Source organism: Xyrauchen texanus, chromosome 25 (assembly GCF_025860055.1).
Source record: "Xyrauchen texanus isolate HMW12.3.18 chromosome 25, RBS_HiC_50CHRs, whole genome shotgun sequence".
Lineage (NCBI taxonomy): Eukaryota > Metazoa > Chordata > Actinopteri > Cypriniformes > Catostomidae > Xyrauchen > Xyrauchen texanus.
The window spans coordinates 1967554-1985104 of record NC_068300.1 but is presented as its reverse complement, the minus strand read 5'-3'; the positions used below and the strand labels follow the sequence as shown (position 1 = coordinate 1985104).

General features: G+C 37.1%; 1 protein-coding gene and 1 pseudogene across 3 annotated transcripts in view; one reads left to right on the top strand and one right to left on the bottom strand.

Moving 5' to 3' along the window:
- LOC127618558 (zinc finger protein 271-like) overlaps nt 1-17551 on the bottom strand; it is a 53393-nt pseudogene that overhangs the window by 25323 nt on the left and 10519 nt on the right.
- LOC127618565 (gastrula zinc finger protein XlCGF26.1-like) overlaps nt 16825-17551 on the top strand; it is a 105400-nt gene continuing 104673 nt past the window's right edge. For 2 of the 3 annotated variants that reach the window (XM_052091100.1, XM_052091093.1), the window contains exon 1: nt 16843-16933. The gene's annotated coding sequence lies outside the window, so the exon portion shown is untranslated. Of the gene's footprint in view, nt 16934-17551 lie in introns of all 3 variants that reach the window. The other variant, XM_052091096.1, reaches the window with a different exon arrangement.

The window sequence follows — 17551 nt, the reverse complement described above, 5'->3', positions numbered from 1 at the left end:
ATTATCAAAAATACATGGTTGGTGGACATCCATTTTTAAAGGCATGAGATCACATTTAAGACACAATTTCATAAGACATAAGACAAAAAAACATTTAGGTGACTATGTGACTCCCTGCACCCTTCAAAAACTCATAAACCAACTGTCCACCAACCATGTATATTTTGTATTTTATACATTGCATATAGGATCTCTATTTTTCAGAGAGGGGACCACTTAGAGAGATGAAACCTGCACTCCTGTCTTTGTCTCCTGTTCATGTTTACAATATTATGAAGATTGGAGAAAGTCATACATTTCATAAAAATCTTTGACTTTCTCAAGTCAAAAGACAAGTGGTCCCAACTCTGAGATTTATAGATCCCATCTACAATTTATGCAGTACAATGCAAAAATATACATAGATGGTAGACAGTTTTTTTTTTAATTTTGAAGTGTGAATGTTGTTCAGAGGGAGTCACAGAGTCAAGTAAATGTTTTGTTAGTATTTTGATTATGGACCCAATAAAAAATGTCCACCATCCATGTATTATTGATAAATAATGGCAAATACATTGTACAAGTGACCATCCAATTTCCAATGTATTTACATTATAAAAAATACATGGTTGTATATTTTTTTTGTATTGTGGACAGTCGATTTTTGAGGTTTTGAAGGGTGCATACTTTTCATACAGTTACCATAATATTTTTTTGTCAATATTTTGATAATGCACCTTATTAAAATGAATGTCCATGAACCAGTATTCAGAACCCATTATATACATTTCACAAGGGACCATCTCATATAAAATTAATTGAATTGGTGTCAAAGACATGGTTGGTGGACATCAAGTCCTCAAGACATAAAGCCATACAGGAATGTCCCAGCTGCAATATATTCAATTGCATCTAAACACATTAATTGTGGTCAGTCCTGTTTTATGCTCGTTATACCTCGTTAACTTCAACTGCCACCTCACTACTGCAGCTCTCCTACTTTCCATGTCTCTACTCAAACCGATTGCTGAGTCTTCCAGTGCCTCTGCTGACAACCGTACCCCTCCTCTTGACCTCCATGGGGAGATCGCCTACCAAGTCAACACTCTAATTGACTCTCGACATTGGGGCAGAGTCTTAGATTGGGACTAAGGACCAGAGGAACAATCTTGGGTCTCTTCGGAAGACATTCTGGACCATTCGCTCATCTCAGAATTTCATCTAGCCCATCCTTACCGTCCGGCTCTTGGGCCCTGGGCAGACCTCCTGTACGATCTAAAGGGGGTCTTCAAAGGGGGGAGTACCATCTGATGCGACAGTACTCCCCCTTTCTCCGTCTGTTCACACAAGATCCCTTCTGCCGAGTATTATCCTCAACCAGGACTACACTTCCCAGCATCTCCTTCTCGCCATTGACTCTCACACCTGAATTCCATTCACCTATCACTCCCAGTGTATATAATATCTGCTCTCACTGCAAAGTTTTGCCAATTCACCCCATTGTCTGGTATTTCTGAGCGTTATCTTTATCTACTGCCTGCCTGTTGTGATTATTGCCTATACCTTGGATTACCTCTTTGTTTACCATCTTTGATTTGTTTGTTTATCTGGATTGCTTACCTGGTTTTGACCTCTGCCTGTTTAACTATTTGTATTAAACTCTGCACATAAATCTTCACTCAGACCCGTTTCACCAATGGTAACTTCCCTCATGCCCTTTGGCTCTGTCCTAATATACAGATATTTTGGTCTGAGGTCGTGAGTAGACTTGCAGAGATTGTCATCCTTGGCATACCTCTTTCCAACTTAGTTCTCCTGGGGTGACACATCTGGTATAGAAATAGCTAGCCACATTAAATCATTGATATGTGTAGCCATTACAATTGCAAAGAAGATATTGCTTAAACGGAAAGTCAGAACAAAGATATCCATAACATACTGGCTCAACTTACTGATAGAACACTTCAATTATGAAAAATAAACAGCAAGAAATGCATAAAACATAAAAACAGCAAGAAATGTATAAAACAAAAATATCTAGACTCCTGTGGCCCTTTTTTAAAATACCTAGAGAACCAAGTCCTTTATTAACTTTAATTTGATATCTTGGCCTGAACTTCCTTCCTACTTTCAAATATACTTCCTAAACAGAACCCAACGTGTAACTATATGCTTTAATATAATTCCATACACTACCTGTCTGTCTGTCTTAGTAAGTACTTACACTAAACACTAAGTAAAATAAACACATTATAAGATTATGAAGCAAAGACTTTATTCACGCCACCAGACTAAAATGTAGACATGCTAGTTATATTTACTCAAGTTTATATGGGAAATACTATATATTTTAAAATTAATAATACACTTGTGACTAAATTAACTATTTAAAAGAGACAGTTTTTAAATGCATAACATAAGTAAAAAAATAATAATTAATCTCCAGATATACTTGCATAGGTGTCATTTTTCCAACATTTGTTTGCAGACAGCCTGTTTCCCTTTTAATTGACTGTATCAAACTTCCAGTGGGTCAGAAGTTTAAATGCATTAAATTAACTGTACCTTTAAACATTACATTTGTGGATTACATTTATTAATTTCCTCAAAATTCTACAAACAATACCCCCATAATGACAACGTGAAAGAAGTTTGTTTGAAATCTTTGCAAATTTATAAAAAAATAAAAAACGAAAAAAATCTCATGTACATAAGTATTCACAGCCTTTGCTCAATACTTTGTTGAAGCACCTTTGGCACCAATTACATCCTCAAGTCTTTTTGTGTATGATGCTACAAGCGTGGCACACCTATTTTTGGGAAGTTTCTCCCATTCTTCATTGCAGGACCTCTCAAGCTCCATCAGGTTGGATGGGAGCATCGGTGCACAGCCATTTTCAGATCTCTCCAGAGATGTTCAATCGGGTTCAAGTCTGGGCTCTGGCTGGGCCACTCAAGGACATTCACAGAGTTGTCCCGTAGCCACTCCTTTGTTATCTTGGCTGTGTTGTTAGGGTCGTTGTCCTGTTGGAAGATGAACCTTCGCCCCAGTCTGAGGTTCAGACCGCTCTGGAGCAGGTTTTCATCAAGGATGTCTCTGTACATTGCTGCGTTCATCTTTCTCTCAATCCTGACTAGTCTCCAAGTTCCTGCCGCTGAAAAACATCCCCACAGCATGATGCTGCCGCCACCATGCTTCACTTTAGGGATGGTATTGGCCAGGTGATGAGCGGTGCTTGGTTTCCTCCAGACATGACGCTTGCCATTCAGGCCAAAGGTTTCATCAGACCAGAAAATTTTGTTTCTCATGGTCTGAGAGTCCTTCAAGTGCCTTTTGGCAAACTCCAGTAGGACTGTCATGTGCCATTTACTTCCGTCTGGCCAATCTACCATACAGGCCTGATTGGTGGAGTGCCGCAGAGATGGGTGTTCTTCTGGAAGGTTCTCCTCTCTCCACAGAGAAACGCTGGAGCTCTATCAGAGTGACAATTGGGTTCTTGGTCACCTCCCTTACTAAGTCCCTTCTCCCCTGATTGCTCAGTTTGTCCGGGCGGCCAGCTCTAGGAAGATTCCTGGTGGTTCCAAACTTCTTCCATTTATGGATGATGGAGGCCACTGTGCTCAATGGGACCTTCAATGCTGCAGACATTTTTCTGTACCCTTCCACAGATCTGTGCCACGATACAATCCTGTGTTGGAGGTGTACAGACAATTCCTTGGACTTCATGGCTTGGTTTGTGCTCTGACATGCACTGTTAACTGTGGGACCTTATATAGACAGGTATGTGCCTTTCCGAATCATGTCTAATCAACTGAATTTACCAGGACCTTGTGAAGATGCTGAAAGAAACAGGTAGACAAGTATCTATATCAACAGTAAAACAAGTCCTATATCAACTTGACCTGAAAGACTGCTCAGCAAGGAAGAAGCCACTGCTCCAAAACCGCCATAAAAAAGCCAGACTACAGTATGCAAGTGCACCTGGGGACAAAGATCTTTCTTTTAATAGCCATAATGACCATCTTTATGTTTGGAGGAAAAAGGGTAAGGCTTGTAAGCCGAAGAACACATCCCGACGTGAAGCATGGAGGTGGCAGCATCATGTTGTGGGGGTGCTTTGCTGCAGGAGGGACTGGTGCACATCATAAAATAGATGGCATCATGAGGAAGGAAAATTATGTGAATATATTGAAGCAACATCTCAAGACATCAGCTAGTAAGTTTAAGCTTGTTTGCAAATGGGACCTCCAAATGGACAATGACCACAAGCATACCTTCAAAGTTGTCACAAAATGGCTCAAGCACAACAAAGTCAAGGTACTGGAGTGACCATCATAAAGCCAAGACCTCAATCCGGGGGCAGAACTGAAAATGTGTATGCAAGCAAGGAGGCCTACAAACCTGACTCAGTTACACCAGTTCTGTCTGGAGGAATGGACCAAAATTCCAGCAACTTATTGTGAGAAGCTTGTGGAAGGATACTCAAAACATTTGACCCAAGTTAAACAATTTAAAGGCAATGCTACCAAATAATAACAAAGTCTATGTAGACTTCTGACCCACTGGAATGTGATGAAAGAAATAAAAGCTGAAATAAGTAGTGATCCTAACTGAATTTACCACAATTTACTTAACGCAATACTTTTTTTACATGTCTACGTAGATTACTTGCTTTGTTAAAACTTTTCCCAAATTAAGAGCAGTCATACGTTTTCCTCCAGTATGGATTCTCTTGTGTTTTTTCAGGTGTTGTGAATAAGTGAAACTCTTTCCACAGTGTGAGCACTTGTAAGGTTTTTCTCCAGTATGAATTCTCTCGTGTGTTTTCAGTTGTTGTGACTGAGTGAAACTCTTTCCACAGTGTGAGCACTTGTAAGGTTTTCCTCCAGTATGGATTCTCTTGTGTTTTTTCAGGTGTTGTGAATAAGTGAAACTCTTTTCACAGTGTGAGCACTTGTAAGGTTTCTCTCCAGTATGGATTCTCTCGTGTGTTTTCAATTGTTGTGATTGAGTGAAACTCTTTCCACAGTGTGAGCACTTGTAAGGTTTCTCTCCAGTATGGATTCTCTCGTGTTTTTTCAGGTCTTGAGAATAAGTGAAAAACTTTCCACAGTGTGAGCGCTTGTAAGGTTCTTCTCCTGTATGGATTCTCTCGTGTGTTTTCAGGTAATGTGTCTGAGTGAAACTCTTTCCACAGTGCGAGCACATGTAAGGTTTCTCTCCAGTATGGATTCTCTCGTGTTTTTTCAGGTCTTGAGAATAAGTGAAACACTTTCCACAGTGTGCGCTTGTAAGGTTTATCTCCAGTATGGATTCTCTCATGTGATTTCAGGATATGTGATTCAGTGAAACTCTTTTCACAGTGTGAGCACTTGTAAGGTTTATCTCCAGTATGGATTCTCTCGTGTGTTTTCAGATAATGTAACTGAGTGAAACTCTTTCCACAGTGTGAGCACTTGTAAGGTTTCTCTCCAGTATGAATTCTCTCGTGTGTTTTCAGATTATATGACTGAGTGAAACTCTTTCCACATTGTAAGCACTTGTATGATTTTTCTCCAGTATGAATTCTCTCATGTGAGTTCAGGTGATATGACCAAGTGAAACTCCTTGCACAGTGTGAGCACTTGTAAGGTTTCTCTCCAGTATGAATTCTCTCGTGTGTTTTCAGATTACATGACAGAGTGAAACTCTTTCCACAGTGTGAGCACTTGTAAGGTTTCTCTCCAGTATGAATTCTTTGGTGCCGTTTCAAATCGGTGACTGTAGTAAAGGTCTTCCCACATTCAATGCACATATGAACTCCAGCAAAGGTATGAATTTTCTGGTGCTTTTTAAAATAGGACAGGTGTGTAAAACATTTCCCACAAAAAGAACACTTGTAAGGCTTCTCATTTGTGTGAGTTTTCAGGTGTTTTCTTAGGTCTGAATCCTCAACAAATGCTTTACAACAGTTATCATATTCAAATGCATTTTCTCTGCTACAGTGATGTTGGACATGATTTTTGAGAGAAACTGCATATGCAAAACATTTTCCACACTGATGGCACGTGAAAGGTTTCTCTCCTGTGTGAATTTTCATGTGTACATTAAGATTTTTTTTACATGTGAAATTCTTTTCACACTGAGAGCAAGTAAGAGATTTCTTTGCTGCTCTTCTTTGAGGATTTTTTGGTGAGAAATTATTTTCAGTCTTTGAGCAACACAAAGATGTTTCTCCAGTTGTGAAATCATGATGTTTCTCCTCTGCTTCATTCAGCTCTTGATGTTCCTCTTTCACTTCCATCAGCTCTACAATGAACAAAGTAAATTAACAAAAATCAGTTCGAGAGGGACAAATGTATTTATTTGTGATTTTTGCTGTGCAAGGTCCATAGATTCATACTAGGGGAGTCAATCAGCTGTCATATAAAATTATTATATCGAAATTACATGACATGCCCAGTGGCCGTTGCACAAAGCTAGTTGAACAAACTCTGATTTTCAGAGTAAGTTTCAGGTTGAGAAAACCAGATGGAGCCAAACCGGTTCAGATTGGGTTCAGCGATCTCAAGAAGCTTGTGCACCTGAATGAGTGATGTTTGCTACAAAGCTGTAATGAACCACCAAAACAAACTGATAAACCCCTTTTTGACCAGATTCTGCTCTAAATGCCAACACACCATTAGTTTTATTTTTTTATTTTGTATGAAGTATATTGTGGCCATAAGTTTATTATCTGAAAAATAACTTTAAATTGTCTATCAACTGGTGAACCATCCTTTAAAAGACATCATGTTAAAAAGGACAAATGAAGACTTTAAGCGAAACCCTAATCCAGAGTGACTGTTCCTGCAGAACTGTTTTTAATTTGGAAAAATAAAAAAAGATGTACCTTAAAAGAAAACTGAGCACTTCTAAACTGACAACACAAAATAGAGGGAAACTTTTTATTATGAATTTTGAGTGATAAACTCATCATCATCATCATTACTCTGTTGTTCCTTTGCTGTGGTTTCTTCATAATATTCATCACTCTGTTGTTCCTCTACTTTGATTTCTCCTCTCATCTTCATCAGGTTCCTGCAGTCCAGCAGCTTCACTGAACACATCTTCACTGGTATCTGCAGCATCTGCTGTTCTCCAGTGTGGATCACATTCATCTGTTCTCTCATGATGAACATCTGAACACAAAAACATCATCATTATAATGGACTGACATTCATCAAACTCAAGATTATTATATGATTGTACACAAGAACAAATCTGTTAAAATAAACAAATTTAAAAGTCACTTTTACGTGGTTACAGCGAGAATAAACATTGTCTGATATATTCTAGAATATAAAAGTTGATCCTTTACAGGTTTGGAGTGTGTTATAATGGAGAGATCAGTCCAAGGAATCCATGGATTTAATTCACAATAACAGTCCGTTTCCCAGTGTGGTTAATTGCGCTTTTGTTCTTAAATTAAGAGTGATCCTCCATTCGTCCATTTTTTTTACCATGTCATCTGATCTGAGAAAATACCCGATTGAAATACAGATTTAATACAATTTTGTTGTGGAAGGTGGAGTTTTTGCTATTCAGGGCAAGACATACAAGGCATATTTTGAGTCGGGGGACAAAGCAGGGAAGCTAGATATATAAGGGTCATTCCTGGGATTCGGTAATATTTCAACTTGGACTTTTTTAATTTTTGAACTACATATGATTACATTTCTAAATACCCCACATTATTAGGTACATATCAAACCTTCAAAAAATCATATTTTCCCATCTCAGGCATTAAAGACTTTTGTATTATTTTCCGTTTTTTTCAGATTTGTACACCTTTTATTCTCAACCCCGTAACGGACAAAATTGAATTAGTTTAAACAGGATTTTACACAAAACTTGTTATAAAACAAACATCTACCTACTGCTCATGTCTCCCTCATACCAATTCAATGACTTCAAATGTAATATTTATGATAATTTTCACATTTGTATGTGATGGAAGTTACAAATATCCAAATTGTTTGTCCATGGTCTCTTTATTTTAGTAAGAAAAAAAATAATTTAGATGTTTCACTAAAACCACAATTTTACTTTGTTAGCCCTTAACATGTCGGGTGGTAATCAGCAAGAAATGCTTTAATTTTTAATTGTCTTTTTAATTTTATTTTCCAAAAATATTAATGTGACAGGGTTGAGAATACTGTGATGGGGTTGAATACTGTAACAGGGTTGAAAGGACACATTGGCCTACTTTTAATTTGTATTTGTTTAATACGAAAATTCCTCTTTGAGACTCAAACAAAACACTATTTAATTTTAGGCAACCATGTAATAAAGACATAGTCATATTTAATTTTTTCGTTTTTACTTTATTATCTGAACTGCAGTGAGAATTTAAACAAAGAAAACTACTGCAGACAGTACGGTCGTTAGTAACTTTTCAATATTTTTGGTAAGAAAAAACAAAAATAGATTACCAAACAGAACCTTTTATCAAATGGGCAAAAAAGTTCAAAATAACATAAGTAACAATCAGTGGGTCATTACAAAAGAAAATGCCATGTTAACACATAAACTCAACATAAACAGGATTTTAAAATAGTTATTTTATGAACATTTGCATAAAATACCTGAACAAATGTAAAGAAATAAAAGGTCTAATCCATATTTATTCATAGAGGCACCACAGTGCTGAGCTACCAAGTGTGTGTGTGTGTGTGTGTGTGTGTGTGTGTGTGTGTGTGTGTGTGTGTGTGTGTGTGTGTGTGTGTGTGTGTGTGTGTGTGTGTGTGTGTGTGTTTGTTTGTGTGTGTGTGTGTGTGGCTGAGGCACTTTATTCAGGCTTTTATCTTGAGAGTCTGGCCCAAACCTCCTTCAGAACCTCTACATGGCGAGATGTCACATGTTGTGGAGCTGGAATCATCTCAATGACTTCATCAAATTGGTACCAGTGGATGTCATCACGAGAAGGCCAAAAATATCTGTTTGGTCCAACACGATGCATACACTTGACTTGAACCCTTGTTTCGTCTGTGTCAAGGACAATGCCTGGGTACAGGTCATCATCATATTTCAGTATGCACCACTGTCCAACATCTGGATGTACCAATTTCTCCACTTCCATGGGTTGTGGATTTTCCTGATTGTCTGCTGGCTGTGCAGGCATTGGTATGTTCTGACCAAAACTGAAGTGCTGTGTGTTAAAGCATGTACAGTTTAGGTCTTTCTTTGTTGAACAAAAGCAGCTGACATCACGACATATCACCTGGAGCAAGGGTGACGACCTGGTGTATTCTCATTGAAGAGGGCACTGCTTTTATAGGACTCTGCATCATTTCTACAGCATGGTCAACATCGGTGCTTTCCACAAAAAACAGTTCCACTGACGTATTCGTTTGTCTGAGGACTTCATACAGTTCCTGTGCATCTTGGATGTCATGGCCCTTAGCCACCAACCTGTCTGCAGCTCTCTTTAATGCTCCTCCTACACCATCGGGGGCCCCTTTCCCATGACTTGATTCAAAATAGTTCCATGTGCCAGCTTTAAATCCACGTTTGTGGATTTCTGTTATAAAAAGCATGAAATTTCCTTTCTGTTTGTACTGTGTACAAGGTCCATCACTAAAAAAATGTAGGACAGAAACTTGTGGATGAGTAGCCTGAAGGTGGTCTAGCACAGGATCAAGATATTTCCAGATAGCGGGAGGACCTTTGTATCTAGAAGGGGAGATTGTGGTGAAGCACATGGGCTCTTGTTGTCCTACATGCATTACCCCAGTGTGTAGAGTGGCTTGCTTATATGAGGCCCGAAAGTGAACAGCTTGGATCTCTGATGCATATTTACAGACATAGTTCTCTGAAAAATCTATGTGGATCAATGCCTCATCTATTGCCAGGTTTTTTTTGAGCTCACAATTGTAGGCATATTGCTGTTTGATATTGAACAGGTGCTTCTTAAACTTGTGAATGTTGTTGTGAAGCAAATCTGTAAGGGTCTCCTGTGTACCCTCAATAGTTTTCTTGACAGTTATCTTTACTGTTGAACTCTTCTTCATGTGGTCTTTTTTTTCTAAAGCCTTGTCTTCAGTGACCCACTGTAGAAAAGATGCTTTTGCCATCCCATCATATTGCCTCTCTGTTGTTGATGTGGTTGCCATTTCTGACTAGGATGCCTGTTGAAGTTTAAGTGGAAATTTTACATCAAATATTTTATCTATAACAAAAATATGAGTTAAAATATGAGTTGGTAATAATATATTTACTGAAATTAAACTTTTAAATTGAAATCATTGATTAAATTCAGTGAATAACTCAACCCTGTCACAAAGTTTACAACCCCGAAACAATGACATATGTGACGGCGTTGAGTGTGATGGGGTTGAGTTTTTTTGCTCAAAATGGCCACTGCTCTTAATGTGGTGTAGAAGAGTGGGCCACATGGCAGCCAATGAAATAAGTATATTTTAGATTTTTATGGATAAAAATAAAATTTTGAAAAGTCATCATTTTCCATCTTAATTGTATGTGATGGGGTTGAGTTGTTAAGCCTGACTATAATACACCTCAAAAAATGAATAAAAAGTGTGATATCACTCACCTTCTTCTGCACCATGCTGTTGAAGAGAGCTGAATGATGCAACTTCCTGTGAATGATGTCACATATGGGTGGAGTCTAAATTATTATGGGCGGAGAATGGTTGGCGTGACGGGGTTGAGTTCAGACTGAGGGACGTAACTTTATAAGTTGTTTTTTATCAACTATTTTGCATTTTTTTATTATTTTTCTTTTCAAAAGCAAAGAACACACATAATTACTTGCATTATTGCCAAAAATTATAGACACTCTGCACATTTTATTAATTATTTTCAAAGTACAAATTCAGCGAAGAACCTCAGGGACATGACAAAATGCTTGCTTTCAGACAGAAATAATATTTTTTTTTTTAAAGATAAAAATTATTTAAATGCAATAATTATTTGTATTCATTATAAAGGAGATACCAAAGTATTGTGAAAAGCTTTTAACATTTAATTTTGGTGAACCACCACTTTCAAAAATCTAGGGGACTGAAATATTACCGAATCCCAGGAATGACCCATAAAGCAGAGACCATTCCCTCAGTGAAATCTGCTGGTGGTGAATTATTTACCTCAGCCATTGATATTAATAATTCTATCTTGATCTTTATAGTTTAACTAACGACTGAGCAAAAAAAAATCTTGATTCTAAGATAACCTTGGAGGAGCTTGGCAAGGTAATCAAGGCCTTGCCAACAGGCAAGGCTCCAGGGCCAGATGGATTTGCCGCTTAATTTTTTGATCTTATGCTACAGAACTGGCTCCACTTTGGTTTATATGGAATCATTAAAGAATGGAAATTTTCTGCCAACCATGACACAAGTCTGGACACAAGTCTGATTCTTAAAAAGGACAAAGATCCAAGTGAGTGTAAGAGTTACAGTCCAATGTCCCAAAATTTTGGCCAACCTTTTAAGTTATGACATCTCTTATACATATAGATCAGGCAGGGTTTATTCGGGGCCGAAGCTCTTCTGATAACAATAGTATGTGGTCAGTGGCGAATGATAAGTCTCCAGTTGCTGCCATCTTATTTGACGCTGAAAAGGTGTTTGATATGGTAGAATGGAATTATCTTTTTAAGGTTTTAGAAATATACAGGTTCGGGAACAGGCCCAGCAGCGTTGCCCTCTTACCCCATTATTGTTCGGTCTTGCCTTGGAACCATTAGCAGCCGTGATAAGAAGGGACGTGGATTTTCCTGGGCTGGTTGCGGGAGGTATGGCACATAAGCTTTTGCTTTACGCAAATGACATTTTATTATTCGTCTCCAAGCCTATAATATATCTATATAAATATAGATCTATGCCTTGCCTCCACAGAATTATTCATTCCTTTTCTAAGGAATTTGAGAGCTTTGGCTCTGACTGCATACTGCCCAGTAACAGCCTTTCTATTTGGGCATCTTATTCCCAGCAAATTTGTGTGATTTAGTTAGTTATTTTCCACCCCTTAATAAAAGATTTGAGCGATGTGGGCTGGTGGGCTTCATTACATTTATCTATGATTGGAAAGGTTAATGTTATTAAAATGAATTGTATTTATACTACCTACAACAATCTCCCCCTTAGATGTCCCGCTCTTTTATTTCAAGCAATTTGATAGCATAGCGAAGTCCTTCATTTGGAATAGTGTTGTCATGGTACCAAAATTTCACTAGTCGGTACCAATACCAGTGAACTTTCACGGTACTCGATACCATTTTCGGTACAAAAGCAAAACACAAAAACAGGTTACTAAACACTCTTTTATTAACAAAGTCTACAAAACATCAGCAGCAGAACTAATAACAGAAATATGCCATTGAGCAACACTTTAATTTAAATATATTATTTTTTAATTATAACAAAATTGAACAATGTATGCTGAAAGTATGTTTGAACACTTATATAAGATTTGCTTCAACTTTTGCAACTTTTAATTTAAGTTTTTACCAAGTACTAAAAAAAGCCTAAATAAACAAGCATACAATAGAATGAATATAAAACTATTTCCAAACTAATGTGCAAAGTGCTCTCTTATTAATAAAGCTGCATATTGCCAATTTTCTTCATGATAAGAAATGCACAGTGACATATATTATGATTAAATAAGTTCTAATTTAGCTGCATTTAGCGTGCTCACGCGAGGGATGAGTGTCCCTGAGGCAGAGTCTCTCTCAGCCGGGTGCAGTTTCAATCTCTCCAACAGATCGGGACATTCGCGCAACTCATAGAAGAGGCAACGACCACACAGAGAAATGCCAGTTTCTGAGTTTATAGTTATTAACATGATCTGCTTCTGAATTATTTGAACTTTAATAAAGCTATTTTACTGCATTTAAGATGTTACGCCGGGATGTTTCCTTTAAAGAGCTCCGCCTATTCCACAACGGTACATGCTTCTGAATGTACTTTTTTTTTAAATCATTCACTAATACTTTGGGATCTACATAAAATAAACTGTGAAAATTTCGAGTGCATCTGGACTGATCTGTGTAATTCTGAACTGCTGCTCTCACACGTCATCATTACAGTTTAATGTGATTTCATGTTACGTTAAATGAGATCAAACGACTATTCGACAACGAACATTTTTCTCATCAATTTTGTATTTTCGACGATATCGATAATGTCGACTAAACGTTTCAGACCTAATGCAAATGATAATATGCTTTTAAACTCGCCTGCTTTATTTGCTTGAATAAATCCGGGTGACTGTCTTTCATGTGCTTTTTTTGATGTGATTCTTCCTTTCGTCAGAAAATCGTGAAAGCACCGTTTAGGTCCAAATAGGTTTTTGCTGATCTATAATGTTTCCCTTTTCATCAGCCTAAAATTTTCCACTTTTCATTTCGACATGATTCAGTTGAGGCTCCGCAGCAGCAGCTTTGCTTGCTGCAATCTTTTGCTTGTTGTGAGCGTTCGAAAGTTCCCGCCTTCAGAAATTCTGGTATCGTAAAGAATTTTTTGAGTACCGACTTAATCGAGTAATTAAGTCGGTACTCAAAAAATACACTTGGTGACCTATATGAGAGTGGAGTGCTGAGATCTTTTGAAAACATGGTCCAACATTTTAGGTTTCCCAGATCTCTGTTCTTTATTAGTCCTCAGGTATTTACTGCTGCGCCACCTGCTCTGTACTATTTTTGGGAGTAACACACACACCCCTGAAGCAGCAGATACTCTGGAAGTGGTGATAACTGCTTTTGGATTATTATTAGATTATGTGAGAAAGATTTCAACTTGGTTTTGGAGGAGGGAGTGTGGTCTAGGATTAAAAAAAAAAGTCAAGTCTGCATCTAGAGATGCAACGGTGTGCCTTATGCAATTTAAGATTTTGCATCCATCTATTGGACACCCTCTACATTTTATAGACTTGATCTTAAAGACACACCCACCTGCTGGCAATGCCAATCAGAATACAGGGACACAGCCCTGGTGGTGGTGGGAGGTATGGCACATAAGCTTTTGCTTTACGCAGATTATATTTTATTATTCCTCTCCGAGCCCACTAGATCCTCCACAGAATTATTAATTCCTTTTCTAAGTTCTCAGGATACAAAGTTAATTGGTCTATATCCGAAGCTTTGGCTTTGACAGCATACTGCCCAGTAATGGCTTTTAAGCCGGATGCCTTCCAGTGGCCTATACAGAGCATTAAGTATTTGGGCATCTTATTCACAGCAAATTTGTTTCAAATTTAACTTGATTTGATTTAGTTAATTTCGACCCCTTAATAAAGAGTTTGAGCAATGTGGGCTGGTGGGCTTCATTACATTTATCTATGATTGGAAAGGTTAATGTTATTAAAATTAATTGTATTCCAAAACTTGTATTCCAAGTATAGCGAAGTCCTTCATTTGGAACGGTAAACGTCCCAGATTACATTTCTATAAGTTACATAGGCCGTTTGACAAACGTCTGATTGGCCTACCCAAGATATTGTTTTATTAAAATGCATTCGGTCTCAGACATTTGGCTCATTGGTCGCTTCCACCGGAGAGCCCCTCACTGGTTTTGTATCAAACAGAAACTTCCCTATTTTGCCATTGCAAAGCCTTTCTACTAAACTAACTGGAGAAGTTAGTTTGCACGTTGTAAAGAAAAAAATGTCCAGAGTGTTTAATTGGTGACCTATATGAGAGTGGAGTGCTGAGATCTTTTGAAAACATGGTCCAACATTTTAGGTTTCCCAGATCTCTGTTCTTTATTAGTCCTCAGGTATTTACTGCGGCGCCACCTGCTCTGCACTATTTTTGGGAATAGCACACACACCCCTAAAGCAGCAGATACTCTGGAAGTGGTGATAACTGCTTTTGGAAAAGGTAATGAAGCATCAGTGTATTAATCCCTACTAATTCAGCATCTGGGGGACAGAGCTTCAACTTCTCTCAAGAGATTATGTGAGAAAGATTTCAACTTGGTTTTGGAGGAGGGGAGTGTGGTCATAGAGATTCAATGAAATAAATGTCAATTGCATCTACTTGGCTCTAGAGATGGGCAACCAGTGTAGTGTAGCCTTAATGTTACACTGATTTTAGACTAGTGTGTGTGTCGATATGATTTCATGGCATGATTTCTGGTTTGATTAGCATTTTCTGCTATGTCTATTTGATTTGCTGCATGGAGTTAATAACAAAAACATTTAAAATAAAAATAAATTGCATATAATAAAAAACCAAAGGCACCAGTACAATATGAATTACAATATACTGTAAATCTGTAAAAGGGTGTAAATCAAAACAGAAATTTGTCATGTGTGACCATTTTAAAATCATCTTTCAATTACAAACACGGAAAAACATGAATACATCACAGATTTAATCAAGTAAAATATTTAACAGATTTGGTGAATTGTCCTTTGTTGGCAGAAATTTTGCAAAAAAAATGCACATTGGGGCAACTAAAGGGGCACTGTTAACTAAGAAAACATACATTATAACATTAGACGTGAAATTTAGATTTTAAATTCACTATTGTTTCATATAAAATTGTTCTATAGTCTATACAGCATTTAATGCAATTAGAGGCAACTAATTAAATTACCGAAAAATTGAGAGTAATCCCTTTATTTTTTTCAATGTAAAAGTAAATTACAGTAATTACTTATTAATGCGTTACACCAACACTGGACAGAACTTCACCAATAATTAATCAAACTGGACTAAATTATAAGCTTGAGTTGAGTCACAGACAGACAGAAAGTGTAAATAAACCTGTTCTTGATATTTTTAGTTGATTTGTTTAGCTCTTGAATATGACCGGTAATCCCAAATATGCATTTAAACAAACTCGAGGAAAGCAGAAGATCGTTTTTTGTGCCCCACTCTCACCGAACATTGAACTCATTTACAATCAGCCGCTGATTTAAACAGATCATCGATCAGAAATTAATCATAATATTCTCAGATTTCTGTGTTTCTCTTGAAACTGATTATTTTTAAGCATCAGTCACAAAACAAAGTGTCATGATGAGATACAAAAGATTATTTTACAGAGATTAAAACGCCTAAGAGAGAAAAATATCAATCAAAAATCAATATAAATCTCACAAATGATGTTGAACACTTACCGAAATGAGTTCTTCTGGTGTTTTCTGGAGGTTTGCAAAACAACTTCTGGTGTATTTCCGCCACCAACTGGACTGGAGTGTGAAACATAAATACGATTTTAATATTTAAATATAAATATATTTTTATAAAATCCTATTTTTCTAAGATAATTAAGCATTTCTCTTAGTATTTTTAACTGTCCTGAGAACAATTCAATAGGTTTGGTAAGGTGAAATAGTTTGAATCTATATTTCTCAATTTATTTAATAAATGCGTTTACTTGAAAAATAATTGCGCACATTAGCTGTCAACCAATCAGAATCAAGCATTCAACAGACCCATGGTATAACTAATTTTATGGAGATGTGTCACAAAAATAAAAGTTTGCCTTTTGTGTTCAACAGAAGAGATGAAGTAATACAGGTTTGGAACAAAATGAGGGTGAGTAAATGATGACAGAAGTTTACTTCTGGGGTGAACTATTCTCTTAAATGTAGTTTTACAAGTGCTGTTGAATGTTTTCTGCTAAACTGTGTAGAGGATGAAAGAGATTCTTAGATATATTTATTTCCTGTATAATGCTGTAAAATAGTTTAAAGTATATAATGCATTTTAAAGTGAGACAACAGGGCTGATAAATCAGATGTAGATTAGATGTAGAAGCGCATCAACACTCCAGTCCAGTTGGTGGCGGTAATACACCATATGTTGGCTTGTAAACCGCCATTAAACAACACAAGAAGAAGAAGAAGAAGAACAGCGCTGATAAATCAGATATTTGTTCTCAAGCGCATCAACACTCCAGTCCAGTCGGTGGAAGTTGTTGTTTTGAAAACCTCCAGAAAACACAAGAAGAACTCATTTCGGTAAGTGTTGTGAGGTTTATATTTATTTTGATCTATATATTTTCTGTGCATGTTGTACATTTTTCTCTCTTTGTCGTTTTAATGACCGTGCAAAAAGCTTATCATCGACGCATTATTTTAGGAGAAATGAACAGAAATGTGCGAGTTATATGATTAATTTCGGACATATGAGCTCTTTAAATCCAGCGGCTGACTGTAAATGAGTTGAAAGAAGGCGATAATGTGCTATATTAGGGGAGAACGAGCACAGACGGATGGGTTAAAAGTATTTTCCCTTTAAAAACTAAATTGACGCACGTTTGTTATAAAAAGGCGGGACACTTTGTGAAATTCTTTCGTTTGCACTGTTCACGAGCCTTTGTTGAACTTTACATTTACATAGCCAGGTATAATGATACTAGTTTAATATACAAACACTTAAGAAGCAGTTGTCTATTTACACTTTCATCTGTCTGTGGTTAAACTCAAATACTTCTAGTTTATTCTTGTGTTTGTTTTTTTTATTCCATTCGTCGTAACGTTGTGACCACGTGTTTACTGACTACATTTCGGTGTGTGCGCATGCGCCTCATTTGATCTCTAAAGAAAAGGTAAACACTATCTAGATTTATTCGACGT